At 39.5% G+C, this 13888-nt stretch overlaps 1 protein-coding gene across 9 annotated transcripts in view; it reads left to right on the top strand.

Annotated features, from left to right (window-relative positions):
• rbm47 (RNA binding motif protein 47) overlaps positions 1-13888 on the top strand; it is a 146037-nt gene that overhangs the window by 58528 nt on the left and 73621 nt on the right. For 5 of the 9 annotated variants that reach the window (XM_059989078.1, XM_059989077.1, XM_059989070.1 and 2 more), the window contains exon 1: positions 12302-12353. The exons of 3 other annotated variants lie outside the window; for them this stretch is intronic. The gene's annotated coding sequence lies outside the window, so the exon portion shown is untranslated. Of the gene's footprint in view, positions 1-12228; positions 12354-13888 lie in introns of those variants that run through there. One more of the 9 variants, XM_059989071.1, reaches the window with a different exon arrangement.

Below are 13888 nucleotides of genomic sequence, written 5' to 3'. Positions count from 1 at the left end.
AGAGAAAGTCTAGGGAGAGATGCTATAGGTGCCTGGCGAAGGGGAAAGATGGGGTGGGAAGGGATGAATGAACCAGGAAGACCTATAGAGAGTGCGTCCTGCAGAAAGTGGTGAGAAGGGGGACATGCTTCTGGTGGTGTGATCGCATTGTAGCTGGCAGAAAGAATGATGTGGCACATGATAAGCTGGTTGGGGGAGAAGTAATGACCAAGGGTATTTTGTTCTGTAAGTGGGAAGTGGTGGGAGTGGGGGAGCAAGTGGATGGAGGCAGGATGAAAGCTGAAATGAGGGAAATAGGGCAAATGTCAGTGAGGGCTCCATCAAGCACAGAGGCGGGAGGGGGGGCAATGGTAGGGAAGTCACATTTTCTGAAAAAGTAGGACGTCTTGGTGCAAATGAGGAACAGACAAAGAAACCAGAAGAAAGGGGTGGCGTCCTTATAAGAGAACAAGTGCAAGAAGGTGAAGTTCTAGGTGGCTATAATAAGAATCAATGTACCCAATAACAGATGAAGCTTAGCTAGAGCAACACACATAAAGTGCTGGAGGAACTCAGCAAGTCAGGCAGCATGTATGGAGAGGAGTATAATCATCAGTGTTTCAGGTCAAGGCCCTTTAGCAGGACTGGAAAGAGGGTGGGAGCCAGAATGAGAAGGTGGGGAGAAGGGAAGCAGTACAAGTTGGCAAGCGTTAGATGAAACCAGCTGAGGGGCAAGCTGGAAAAGATAAGGGGCTGGAGCAGAAGCTTGACTAGAGCCAATATAGATTCCTCAATGAAATCTTTCAGCTGGAAGAAGTCTATGGATGGAGTTAAAGAAAAAGTTGCTTCAAGTGAGAGATAAATGGATTGAGACAGAATAAGATTCTGGCCGATGTGGACTGGTTGAGCTGCTGTGCAGGAATGGAGCAGAGACCTCAAGCAAACAATTTCATAGACTGTTCAACCAAGCTTCCATCTTCATACGCTGTCTATCACAGAATCCTCCTTATTTAACATTGCCTGCCTTAATTCCTACCTCAGCTCACTTTCATTACTGACATTTAAAACCCTCTTAATACGATGAAAGCTCCAGACAGGAGCAGATGGCACGCATGCTCCAGAGTGTAGCACAAAAACTTTGTTGATGCTCAGCACGCAGTGCTGCCCCTCAACTCTTTAACCCCAATCCATGATAATAAAAAAATACATTACGAGTATCTTTACTGCCAAATGAAGCAGCAAATTTTACAACCCAAGAGCTGGAAATTTCTTACACCAGCTAGACGATTGCAAGAACACATGATTTTGAATGAAATGTTTTGAACCCCTCCCTCACAGACCTGTTGTGCACATCAGTTATTTGGATAGTGACAGGTGCAATTACAACACTATTTAGAACTGATGTTCATTTTCAATTGTCTTTTTAAAAGATTTTTTGAACAGGTTTGCTAAAATGCTTCATTTATTTCAATCTCTCTCTACTATACTTTTATTAATAGTAAAACATTGCATATACAACAAGACTTATCCTATTTCCTTAAGTAAAAGGCCATAATTATTGTTACTAATTCAACAATTGGTGATAATCTCTGCTCAAAATTACAATAGGGATTTTCTTTTTGGAAGATTATCTTCAGTTCATACACATGCTCTCAATAAGGTTCACCACTCCTGCTCTAGGGACTTGTTTTCTAATTGACTGGTCTCCCTATTCTGCCATTCATAACCAAACAACTGCAATCTAATTGACATTGTCCATTCACCCCTCCCCGTGTATGTTTTATTCTCTAGTCGCTAAACTCACTTGCCATCTTAACATTACTGAGATAACCTCTGGAATTTCTTCTCCTCCTTAGAAGGACTCCTTAAAATGTAGTACTTTGACTAAATTTTTGGTGATTAATGTTAATTTTAGCCAATTACTCTCCTTTGAGAAGCCTTGAAATCTTTCCCTATGTTTTGAGGCTATATACAAGACCGTTGTGGATAGCAATGAAAAGGAAACTTCTTTTCCCTTTCCGACCTGTTACTTTCTTGTTACAGAGAGAACATAATCATATCACAAATTTTCCAGTTTAGTATTTCTGCTTCATCTTTATCCAAAATGAGATGTTCTGCCATTGACAAAGAAAATGAACCATGCAGTTGTCAATCTTACCTTTACCCTTCTGATGCAGAAGATATCTTGTCAGCAGCCATAAGGGTGCAGAAAATTTTAGCCAAGTTGTACTCTTAATTGCCACTCATTCAAGACGAGAACTTAAAATCTTGTATAAATTCAGTTAAACAAGATTGACAAGTAAATGGGTATTCATGAAGCTCTGATTATTAGTACTATATGTCTGCTATGTTCTATATTAGAAGCTTATAGAAATTACAAAAGTGGCTGCTACGTATTTCCTGCTAAATTATTCATAGTTATAAAGTAATTCCTCTGATATCTTTAAGACTTTTGTCAACAGAGCAGTTCAGCTACTAGGGCATATCTCAAGGACTTCTGATCATAAATCAAAAAATTATAAACCAGATGATTTTAACCCTGCCTGAACCTGTTTGCAAGACCATAATATTAGTGCATGTATATCTTGAGAAATGCACCTTAAAACTGAGATTGAACAATTGGAAGTGGGCAGGAGAAGATCAAAACACTAATTCAGGAATTTCAGACTATATTAGGAACAGTTATTGACAAATCTGGGTTTGTTTTCTTTGAGGAAACAATATTTTTAAGTATTAGTGATTCAGTTACTTTAAGTTATGAAAAAGAGAGATAGTGTAAGTGCAAAAATTGTTCTATTGTGCTGATAAAACCGTAAGGCACCAGGGCAACATTAGACCAGAGATGGGTTCATTTCATTTCTCATTGAGAAGTAAGTATCCATGTTAAATTCCCATTGGAAATACATAATGTAGAATTGATTAACTGTTTTGAAAATGAGTGGGTATGCACTCGTTAATTAGTGGCGACTGAAACATGAAGACAAGGGAAGTTCTGAAGAAGAGAAATTTCCTAGTCTTCAGAACCATTATTTCAATTCCTCTTTTCTTAGATGATACCTGACCAGTATTTTTCTCTTTTTTATTTCAGATTTCCTGCACCTGTAGGTTGTTTTGATATTTAGACAAGGGAAGTTGTAGGTTCTGTCCATGGTTAGAGATCTCAAACCAAACTGCAACAGGGTGCTTAACATTGCCTCAGCAGCCCAGGGTGTTCCACTTGCTTATCAAACCACATGATGAGAGCATCATGTGAAGACCAGATTAGTCTTATCTGTGCAAACTCAGTAACTAGCCATCATTGCTCAAATCTGACACTGCGAAAAAAGATCAGGTGAGGAGATGAGTAAGACAAAATTAATGATTGAAAAATTGATCTAATAATTAGAAGGGGGCTAATGTGAACAATTCTGAGAAATGCCATGTATTAATGAACCAAGGACCCCATCCAAAATTACCACTCATGGTTTTCCATGTTTATGTCTACTCAATCTAGTTGCAAACAGCAGATCTTGCTGGGCTGGGGTATCCCAGAGTCCAGCAGCACAGTCTGAGTGACAACTGGTGTCCAGCAACAAAGCAGAAGGATCCAACTCTAAAACATACCGACAACATTTGTTTAAACACAACATCCTCCCTCTAGGTTTCCTGGTTGTCTTTACTTCTTAATTTTTAATAACTTCAAATGTATCAGACTTCAGAGGCATTCTCAAATGATTTAAGTGAATTAAAATGAATGTGTTTTAAATAAGTAGTAGTACTAACTAAAAACTCTTTAAATTTGCAATTAAAACATTAAACTAAGGCAAAATAAATTTAAAATAACTTATCTTCCAGGTTGCCTCCTAATCTAAAGCATAGCAATTTTAATTGATATCAATGGGACCTCAGATCCTGAGAGTTTTGAGCTGGTGCAGGAGCTGGGCATCAATCACCAATATCATGATTGGGATTCCCAGCAAGACTGGGCTGTGCCGTTGGATTAATGTCGGGCAAGTAGTGGAGCATTTCAGATTCAGCAAGTCCTTGACTCCTACATTTGACACAAGTGCTGGACTTCCAGAACTTATTACTGTGAAAGCAGGTGAACACTGGTGGTTCTCTTAGGAATTGCCAGCAAGGGCCCACAAGATCCAGGTTGTTGTAAGTAAAGGATATCATAAAATATTAATACAATTCATATTTTAGTATTCATTCTGAAGCTTTCATCTGGACTTTGCAAAATATGAATTAGGAGTTTAGGAGCAAGAGTATTCATGCTTATTCTGCCAATTAATAAAATCATAGCTGATCGACTTGTAGCTTCGAGAAGGCTGATGACTATAGTCTTTACAAGTAACTTTGCAATCAGTTAGAATTTGGAGTAGCATTGTGGAGGTGGCTTATGATACTAAAATTTCAATCTGGCCTTTTCCTGTACCATGTTTTGTTCATTTCGTCAAACTACTTTATCAGTTCTTATCTGTCTTAATGTGTGTAAGTTCATGATCTATAGCCTCACAGCAGAAGTGTTTACAGTTTCTCAGGGAATTATTGATGCAGGATTGGTTTGCATACAACAAAATGGTGCTGCATATGGTTGTTCTTTAGAGTTGCAGAGTGCAATGTAAATGAATGTTCACCCTATCGTAAATGCATCCAAAGGACCATGCCTGAGATGTATGAGCAAATCCTTCATGTTAGGTCTTGCAATTCCAAGTCACTCACTGCAGTTAACTGAAACTCATCAAGTCAAATACAGGAACATATATAGTATTGGAGCTGTATGTATTAAATGGACAAACAGGGTACCCAAATGTCATATAACTCCCTAATATAGCTATTATGAATCATGGATTTTCTTAAGTTCATTCTAGAGGAGTTATAAGACCACAAGAAATAGGAACAGAATTGGGCCATTTGGCCCATCGAGTCTGCTCCACCACTTCATCATGGCTGATTCATTTTACTTCTCAACCCCATTCTTCTGCCTTCTCCCTGTAACCTTTCATGTCCTGACTGATCAAAAACCAGTCTGCCTCCACCTGAAATACACCCAGTGACCTGACCTCCACAGCCATCTGTGGCAATGAATTCCACAGTTTTACCACCCTCTGGCTAAAGAAATTCTTCCTCATCTCTGGTCTGAGTGGACATCCCTCCATCATGAGGCTGTGCCCTCTGATCCTAGACTCCCCTACTGTAGGAAACATCCTCTCCACATCCACTCTATCCAGGCCTTTCAGCATTCTTCTAAATTCCAGCAAGTACAGGCCTAGGGGTATCAGACACTCCTCATACAATAACACTTTCAATCTCAGAATTATTATCATGAACCTCCTTTGAACCCTCTCTAATGTCAGCACATCCTTTCTTAGAAAAGGGGCCCAAAACTGCTCACAATACTCCAACTGAGGCCTCACCAAACCTTAAGCATTACATCCTTGCTTTTATATTCTAGTCTTCATGAAATGAATGCTGATGTTGCATTCACCTTCCTCACCACGGACTCAGCTTGCAAGTTAACCTTTAGGGAATCCCGCACAAGAACTCCCAAGTCCCCTTGCACCATTTTTGAACTTTCTGCCTGTTTAGAAAATAGACTATGCTTTTATTTCCTCTACCAAAATGCATAACTACACCATATTCCATCTGCCACTTCTTTGCCCATTCTCCCAATCTGTCTAAGTACTTCTATAGCCTCCCTGCTTACACAATACTTCCTGCCATTCTTCGTATTACCTGCAAACTTGGCCATAAAGCCTTCAACTTTGTCATCCAAATCATTGCCTTATAACATAAAAAGAAGTGGTCCCAACACCAACTGCTGTGGAGCACCACTAGTCATTGGCAACTAAACAAAAAAGGCTCCTTTTATTCCCAATCTTCGTCTCCTACCAATCAGCTAATCATCTATCCATGCTAGTATCTTAAGAACCCATGTCATTGCAGGAATGATACTAGCATGGATAGAGGATTGGCTGATTGGCAGCCTCATGTGTGGCTCCTTGTCAAAGGCATTCTGAAAATCTAAATATCCAACATAATCCGATTCTCCTTTTCTACCCTGCTTATTATTCCCTCAACAAATTCCAGCAGATTTCTCAGGCAAAACTTTTCCTTAAGGAAACTATGCCGACTTTTCTCACTTTATCATGTGTCTCCAAGTACTCTGAGACCTCATCCTTCACAATCAACTCCAACACCTTCCCAATCACTAAAGTCAGGCTATAATTTCCTTTCTTTGACCTCCCTCTCTTCTTGAAGAGTGGAGTGATGTTTGTAGTTCTCCAGTCCTCCAGAACCATGCCAGAATCTAGTGTTTCTTGAAAATAATTATGTCTTTTGGTAACTGCAGCAATATGCCAACTCAAAATTAGAAAGGAGATGTGGGTCCGGATTTGTATTCAAAGCATAAGTGTGGTTTATGGAGTCTGCAGCAGACTGTAAATGGACATGACACCACTTGGATCTAGTTACCATTATCTTGATTCTGGTACACAGAACATAGAAAATCTACAGCACTTTACAGACCCTTCGGCCCACATTGTTGTACCAACCAAGTAACCTACTCTTGAAGCTGCCTAGAATTTACCTACCGCATAGCCCTCTATTTTTCTGTGCTCCATGTACCTATCTAAGATTCTCTTAAAAGACCCTTTTGTATCTGCATGTTTGCCATAGTAAAGATGGACTGCCAACCATGTTAGAATTTGGAATCCATTCTCATTTTGAAAAGGCTGGGCATTTGCTAAAATGTTTTGCTGTAAGTCTCTGCTAAGCATTATATTTTTGTGAAATTAAAGTTTTCTCTGGGCATTTAGTGCTGTAGTGTTCAGCTAATAAGTCAAGAAATCATCCACTGCATGTATTGGAAATCCAAAATAAAGCAGACATTGCTGGATAAGTCTACGCAGCCAGGCAGTGTTTTGTGGACAGGACTGGCAAGCTAAAGTTTTTGTTACGGACACTTTGAGAGCTGTAATGTATTCATTTAAAACTGAGCAAAGGAAAGGGGGATAAAACATGCGCACATAATTCAAGTTTAATTCCCACAAGATGCTGGAGGAACTCTAGGAAGCATCTACGGAGAGGAATAAGGAGTGAAGGTTTTGGGTTGAGGCCATTCATCATTCCTGCTGCCTGATCTGCTGCGTTCCTCCAGCATTTTGTGTGCGTTACTCCTGATTTCTAACATTGGCAAAATCGAATTTAATTCCTATGTTCTCTTTCTTAATCTTGAGCACTCCCTTACACCACCGCTTCTTTCAATCTTGTTCATTTTACTTTTATCTTCTACATTCCTAGTTTTTCATCTTCTTTTACTTTCTGTTGCCTTGCAAGACAACCTTTCACAGCTGGGCTAACTGCCAGCTTGCGGTGCCACAACTGAATCATCTTTTTGCATTTCCTTGTGCTGTAGGAAAAATTGACAATGGGTTGCTAACTCTTAGGCCTCAGGGACTCTTGGGGCAAGTCTGGCACTGAACTTAACAAGCCTGTTTTGGGATGTGATCTAATCATGAGTTTTTATCAGCTTCCATTGTAAACTGGGAGATGCTTAAGAGTTTAGGTTGATGTATTTATTAGATCTGTTTGAAATGTAAATAAAGATTCACCATGTGATAATCGATCTGTAATATAATGGAACTTTGTTAATTGCAGTAAAAGTAATTGGCCAATGCATTGTACATGGGGTTGACGGAGTTAGGGAGTTTAGTGGTTGATAGGGTATATCATATTACAGAAATTACATGGTCAGGACTCCCAAATTTGATTAAATTTGAGGTAAATGTTTCAGTCCATGTCAGGAGCAAGATATCTTATTGACTGTAAACCCATTTCAGTGGTACTGCAGATGTAGCTGTCTCAGGCTACCAGGTCAGTGTCATTCTGCTATCTGGAGCTGTCTATGTGAAGTTTGCTTGTTCTCTCGGTGTTCGCTTGGGTTTCCTCTGGGTGCTTTGTTTTGCTCCTACGTTTGAAAGGCTTCTGTATATTAACCCTAGTGCAGATGGCTAATGGGGGAATCGAAGGCCAGAGGGTTAACAGGAATGTGAAAGAGAATTGATTACAGGGAAATACACGGCGAATTGGCGGTCAAGAGAAAATCTGCAGATGCTGGAAATCCGAGCAACATGCACATCATGCTGAAGGAACTCAGCAGGCCAGGCAGCATCTGTGGAAAAAAGTACAGTCAACATTTCAGGCCAAAACCTTTCGGCAGGACTGTTGGGTAATTGGCAGAGATCGGATTGCCCTGTAAATCTCCATAAACTGAATGGGCCATATGGCCTCCTGTATGATTAAGAAATATGAAATAAAAATGGCCAGTAATATGCAATGATTCTATAAAATGCACTGAAATAGGTGCAATACCTTGTAACCAACATACAGTTGGAACATTTGGGCTCAGCTCTCAACTCAAAAAATAAACGCCAGGCAATTTTTGGGAAGAGGTGGAATACAATAGAAACGGTTTGATCCATTTTATTCAGAAACTACATTCTGAAACACCAAGACCTAGAAATTCACTCCACACCATGCAGTGTTTTTATGCACAAAACAATTGAATGCAGGTACAAAGTTGATCACAAAGTAAGTCCAGAAAGTGCCAAATATGAAGCTGACATACGTCATGCTCTGTGCGCGTGACGTGCCTTTGCATGGAGGGCAGTGCACAAATGTCAGTGACATCAACCAGAATAGAATGGGAGGCTGAAGGCAGCCAAAATCCAGTCCAGCCAAAGGGACTCAGCCTGAAACGCCGACTGTACTCTTCTCTATAGATACTTCCTGGCCTGCTGAGCTCTCCCGGCTTGTTGTGTGTGCCGGCTGATATTGTCACAGCAAAAGATCACAGTAAAAAATCTGTGTGGTACTCAGCTATGCCAGAAGGAATCAGGCCTGCTCAAGTGTTATTAAAATTCTAGTCTTTACTTGAGCTGTTGTTGGTGAGGACAACTATAAAGCTTCTCCATTGGACCAGATGATTTCAGGTCATGTTTGTTCCATGTAATGATGTCTTCTTACTTTGAGGGAAGTGCCCTACTGGTCAGCACTGGTGCAGCATGTCCACTTTCACCAATATGATTCCTGGTGGTCCATTCTCTGTCCTCCCGTTCCTTGCTTGATCCACTGCTCGAGGCCCATTACTTTGAGTAGCACACACAAAATGCTGGTGGAACACAGCAGGCCAGGCAGCATCTATAGGGAGAAGCGCTGTCGACGTTTCGGGCGGAGACCCTTCGTCAGGACTAACTGAAAGGAAAGATAGTAAGAGATTTGAAAGTAGGAGGGGGAGGGGAAAATGTGAAATGATAGAAGACTGGAGGGGGTGGGGTGAAGCTGAGAGCCGGAAAGGTGATTGGCAAAAGGGATACAGAGCTAGAGAAGGGAAAGGATCATGGGACGGGAGGCCTAGGGAGAAAGAAAGGGGGAGGGGAGCACCAGAGGGAGATGGAGAACAGGCAGAGTGATGGGCAGAGAGAGAAAGAAAAAAAGGAGGGGGAAAAAAAACTAAATATATCAGGGATGGGGTAAGAAGGGGAGGAGGGACATTAACAGAAGTTAAAGAAGTCAATGTTCATGCCATCAGGTTGGAGGAACAACACCTTATATACTGGCTGGGTAGCCTCCAACCTGATGGCATGAACATTGACCTCTCTAACTTCTGTTAATGCCCCTCCTCCCCTTGGCTCTCATAACATTGTGCAATGGCCCACTTATTTCCTCCTGGTTTTTCTTGGGAAACAAGGATATAGTGATTTACTGGCTATGCTCTACAAGCAAGTTTTATAAAAATATAACATAAGAAATAGAAGCAGGAGTAGGCCATCTGGCCAGTCAAGCCTGCTCTGCCTTTCAATATCATGGACTCATCTCCACCTACCTACCTTTTCCCCATAACCCTTAATTCCCCCACTATGCAAAAATCTCTCCAACCTTCTCTTAAATATATTTACTGATGTAGCCTCCACTGCTTCACTGGGCAGAGAATTCCACAGATTCACCACTCTGGGAAAAGCAGTTCCTCCTCATCTCCATCCTAAATCTACTCCCCCAAATCTTGAGGCTATGTCCTCTAGTTCTAGCCTCACCTACCAATAGAGTTGACTTTCCTGCTTCTATCTTATCTACCCCTTTCATAATTTTATATGTTTCTATAAGGTCTGAATTTCAGTGAGTACAGTCCCAGGTGACTCAGTCTCTCCTCATATCTAACACCCTCATCCCTGGAATCAACCTGGAAAACCTCCTCTGCACCGCCTCCAAAGCCTGTTTTGGTCTGCATCTTTAGGGCTTTAGTTTTAGCATCAGTAATAGCTCTGCTGATAATTCTTGAATTCTTCCCTTCTTTTTCTCTGCAGGGCTGTATGTTTGCTTTTCTTTCTTATTTCCATTTTAACTGCCTTCAGGATCCAACTCTGCTTTGAGTCTTTTGTTTCTACCACCCTATCTGGGAATTTATTTAAAATTTTTACCGTTCGGCAAAACAAAAGTAATATATTGTAGCTGTATCTTTCTTTGTTGACTGAAACGGATTCTGTTTTCCTTATTTACTTTGATGTAATTTACTGAGTTTTATGTAATTTACTTCATTATTACATTTAAATGCTCTTAAGAAACTCCTACCTCTCTTATCCATTTTCCTTATTTGCTGTATTGTGTTCAACTTTCTTTAATGTTTCTTTTGACTCATCCCCTATTTGTGTGAATTGGTGCTAGTTTAGACAACTCCCACCCCAGGGCCTGGTGTAATCATGATGATTCAGACGTATGCTAATATAACCTGATAGTGAATTTCTGACTTAATTCTTCTTGTACTCTCTCCCTCCTCCCTTCCCCTGGGCTGCCCAGCCTCCATAGTTTAAATAGTGTGCTTATACTTGACTTAGTTAAACCATGACCGCTGATTCAGGCTTCTTTGGGTTTTTTTATAAATACACGACAAACCTCTAAACGTGATCACTTTCCACATGTCAATAATAAAGTCTCTTCATATGATTGTAATCAGTGATTGATGGCTGAAGGCTAATAAGAGAGCACCTCCCTTATTTTACATTTAGGTAAACAGACAAGTACCAATGCAATTTAGTTACCAGTGCTGACTGATTAAGGTTTCACTGTATAGTCTTGAAGAGAATGATCCAGCTTGCACAGATTTCCAACAGTGTATGCTTTCACTACCCAGGTATGACCTTTCCATTTACTGCATTTTGAGGTGGTACTTTCATGGTCATCAGCAGAGAATGTGATTACTTCAACGCAGAGTTTCACATACCTAATATAATTTTATTATTGGGGGGGCACTGCGTTGCAGGCCATGGATATGAGAAAAGGTACTTTGACTTTCTTCTTATTTACTCCTTACAATGAAAAGATCTCAAAAGAGTGCAAAGGATTAGTATCTTATGGAGATGACATTTAAATTCTGCTTTAATGCTGAGGAAGGAGATTCAACTGATTTGGAATGAATGAACATCACTTTTTAACTATATAAAAAAAAGCTTTCTTCAATAGATGGTAACTCTACTTTTTTTGTGGTACAGTGTTTAAAACATTCTTGTTGACAAATTTTGGAGAACTAAAAGAAAATTACAATTCGCAAGAAAATCACTATTTTCACTTCCATTTTAACTGCACCACCTAATAAACACTTCTTATTTTACTCCTTCCCATGTCTTTGTTAAACCTGTCAAATAATCATGATTCATTTACTCTGGTTAATTTGCAAACAGCAGTTGCTTTAGCCAAGTAAAATTTTAATGATGAAAGATGTTTATTGCTTTTATACCTTACCCGCCGAGGAGTAAATAATTTTCAGAAACAAATTCTTAGTATGTTATGCAGTAGGTTGGAAAGATCTAGTTAATAAAGTGGAAATCTCCAATGTGTGTCCTGTTTATGAAATACTTAGCAAACATTTCACTGTAAAGACTGAAGTATACTTGGTTGAGCTAAATCATGGCACCATATGCTTGACTAACTGTATATATTAGCTATGGTCTTCAATTTTCAGTTTTTCTAAGCTTGTATAGTCCTTAATCTTGTAAAGGAGATTTACTAATAAAATCTTACCTATATCAATGTCAGTTAGCATATTTACGCAGATATTTTTAGACTGATGTTTTGGTTTTTAATTTCCCATAAATATTTGACAAAATGCTCATCAACGGTGCTGCGCTTGGCAGTGCAAACGCCATGTTCACTTCTTTCCCTTTCCCCTCGGAGTGTCTCTGTTTGTGCACCTTGCACTCTGTAGAGCTGTTTGTTCTGAGGGTGGGACATGAGAGTTTTGTGTCTGGTGAAATATTAACTAAAGGCAATCAACCATGAGTCTGAAGGGCATTCCATTGCCGTGCTGGGTTGTGAGAGGAAGGTACACCTTGCTGAAGGTAAAGATTGGACTTTATTGCCAATATATGTGCTTTCTTTATATATATTTATTTAAAATTGGCCATTATTTAAATTAGCTTTTTAGAAAGTGAGGTAGTAAGATCACAAAAAGGAACTTAATCATGTTTAAACATTTGTAATTAAATGTATTATATTCTATGATATGATCATGGCAATCTAACTTTTCCTAATGTAGCTCATACTGGCTTTTCCATTTGAATACTTTGCGGTCAGGTTTGGTACAGTATTGTTCAGCCATTTATGTTTTACTGATACCTCTGGTGGCTATGAAAGTTATATTACAAGTGTTATGTAGACTGTCTTGGTAGCTGAGGCTCCTTCCAGTTCAAGCAGCTTATTTTCTTGATTTCCATTACTTTTGCTGCTCTCACTTGAAGGCGCAGATTCATAGTCAACTGACGTTCCACAATTCACAGTGGAACAGTCTTGCCTGAGTCGTGCAGTAGATCTCAGTCTCTGCAGAGTGCTGGCAGGCCATTTGGCTGTGAGGTACTGCAGCTCATAGCTTGTGCATTCTCCGGGGAGAAATAATTACACAGCAGCAAAAGGCAGAATTTGTTATTTTTCTTTCCTCCTGTTTCAACAGTATTTACTACAAACAACCTGTTTCCCTGGCTGATCAGACAGCTACATTAGCACAGGAGAAGACTGCACTGAGAACATCCTGGTCTGCAGGATTTCTTTGTTAATTAATTTTTAAAATGTACGGTGACAGACGCTATAAATAAGAGGTAATATCATGAAGAAGGTTGTCTGCAGAAGCAAAGACTAATGCCAGGAGGAGGAAACCAGAATATTACTTGCAGTGAATACATGTTCATTGGCTTCTTGTGGATATTAGACATCATCAAATAGCCAGTGAGCCTTGTTCCCACACCACCACCAGCAGAAGGAGATGAAAATGACTGAAATTAGGATATTTAATCCCAGAACAGAAAATCCAAACTGTTACAGCACAGCAGGAGCCCATCAGTTTTTGTAGAAAAATTCAGTCAGTTCCATTCTCCACTGTGCCATGGAAATTTTTGCTTTCAAATATCATAATAACTCCAAACATCCATACTGAATAGTTTTTAAGAAATACAAAGGGGAATATAATGGTATCTATAATCAAACCTGTTGATCAAAGTTCAGGTAATAATTGTAAACCACCTGAACTTTGTTCCCAAAATTATCTAAAATTGCCAGTGAAGTTACTGCCAAATAATCTCCCCTGATAAACAGAGAATTTTACTTTTACATTGATCTGACATTTTGACTCTGGTCACCTCTACAGTCCATGTTTTGATTTAAAGTTCACAAAGAGTTGATTCACACAAATATAGCAATGGTAAATATTTTGCATTTTAGAGTGAGGAAGGAAGAACATTTTAAAAATCCTAAATCTTGTTAGTACCACTATGATTTTAACTAGACTTCATCAGGTAAGGTGGCTGGATGCTTGTGCAAAGTTGACTTTTGATACTATTATGGATGCTTTTAAGGATTTTTTTTAGTTTTGGTAGTAAACCTA

Source organism: Hypanus sabinus, chromosome 14 (assembly GCF_030144855.1).
Source record: "Hypanus sabinus isolate sHypSab1 chromosome 14, sHypSab1.hap1, whole genome shotgun sequence".
Classification (NCBI taxonomy): Eukaryota; Metazoa; Chordata; class Chondrichthyes; order Myliobatiformes; family Dasyatidae; genus Hypanus; species Hypanus sabinus.
This window is presented reverse-complemented; position numbering and strand designations above follow the sequence as displayed.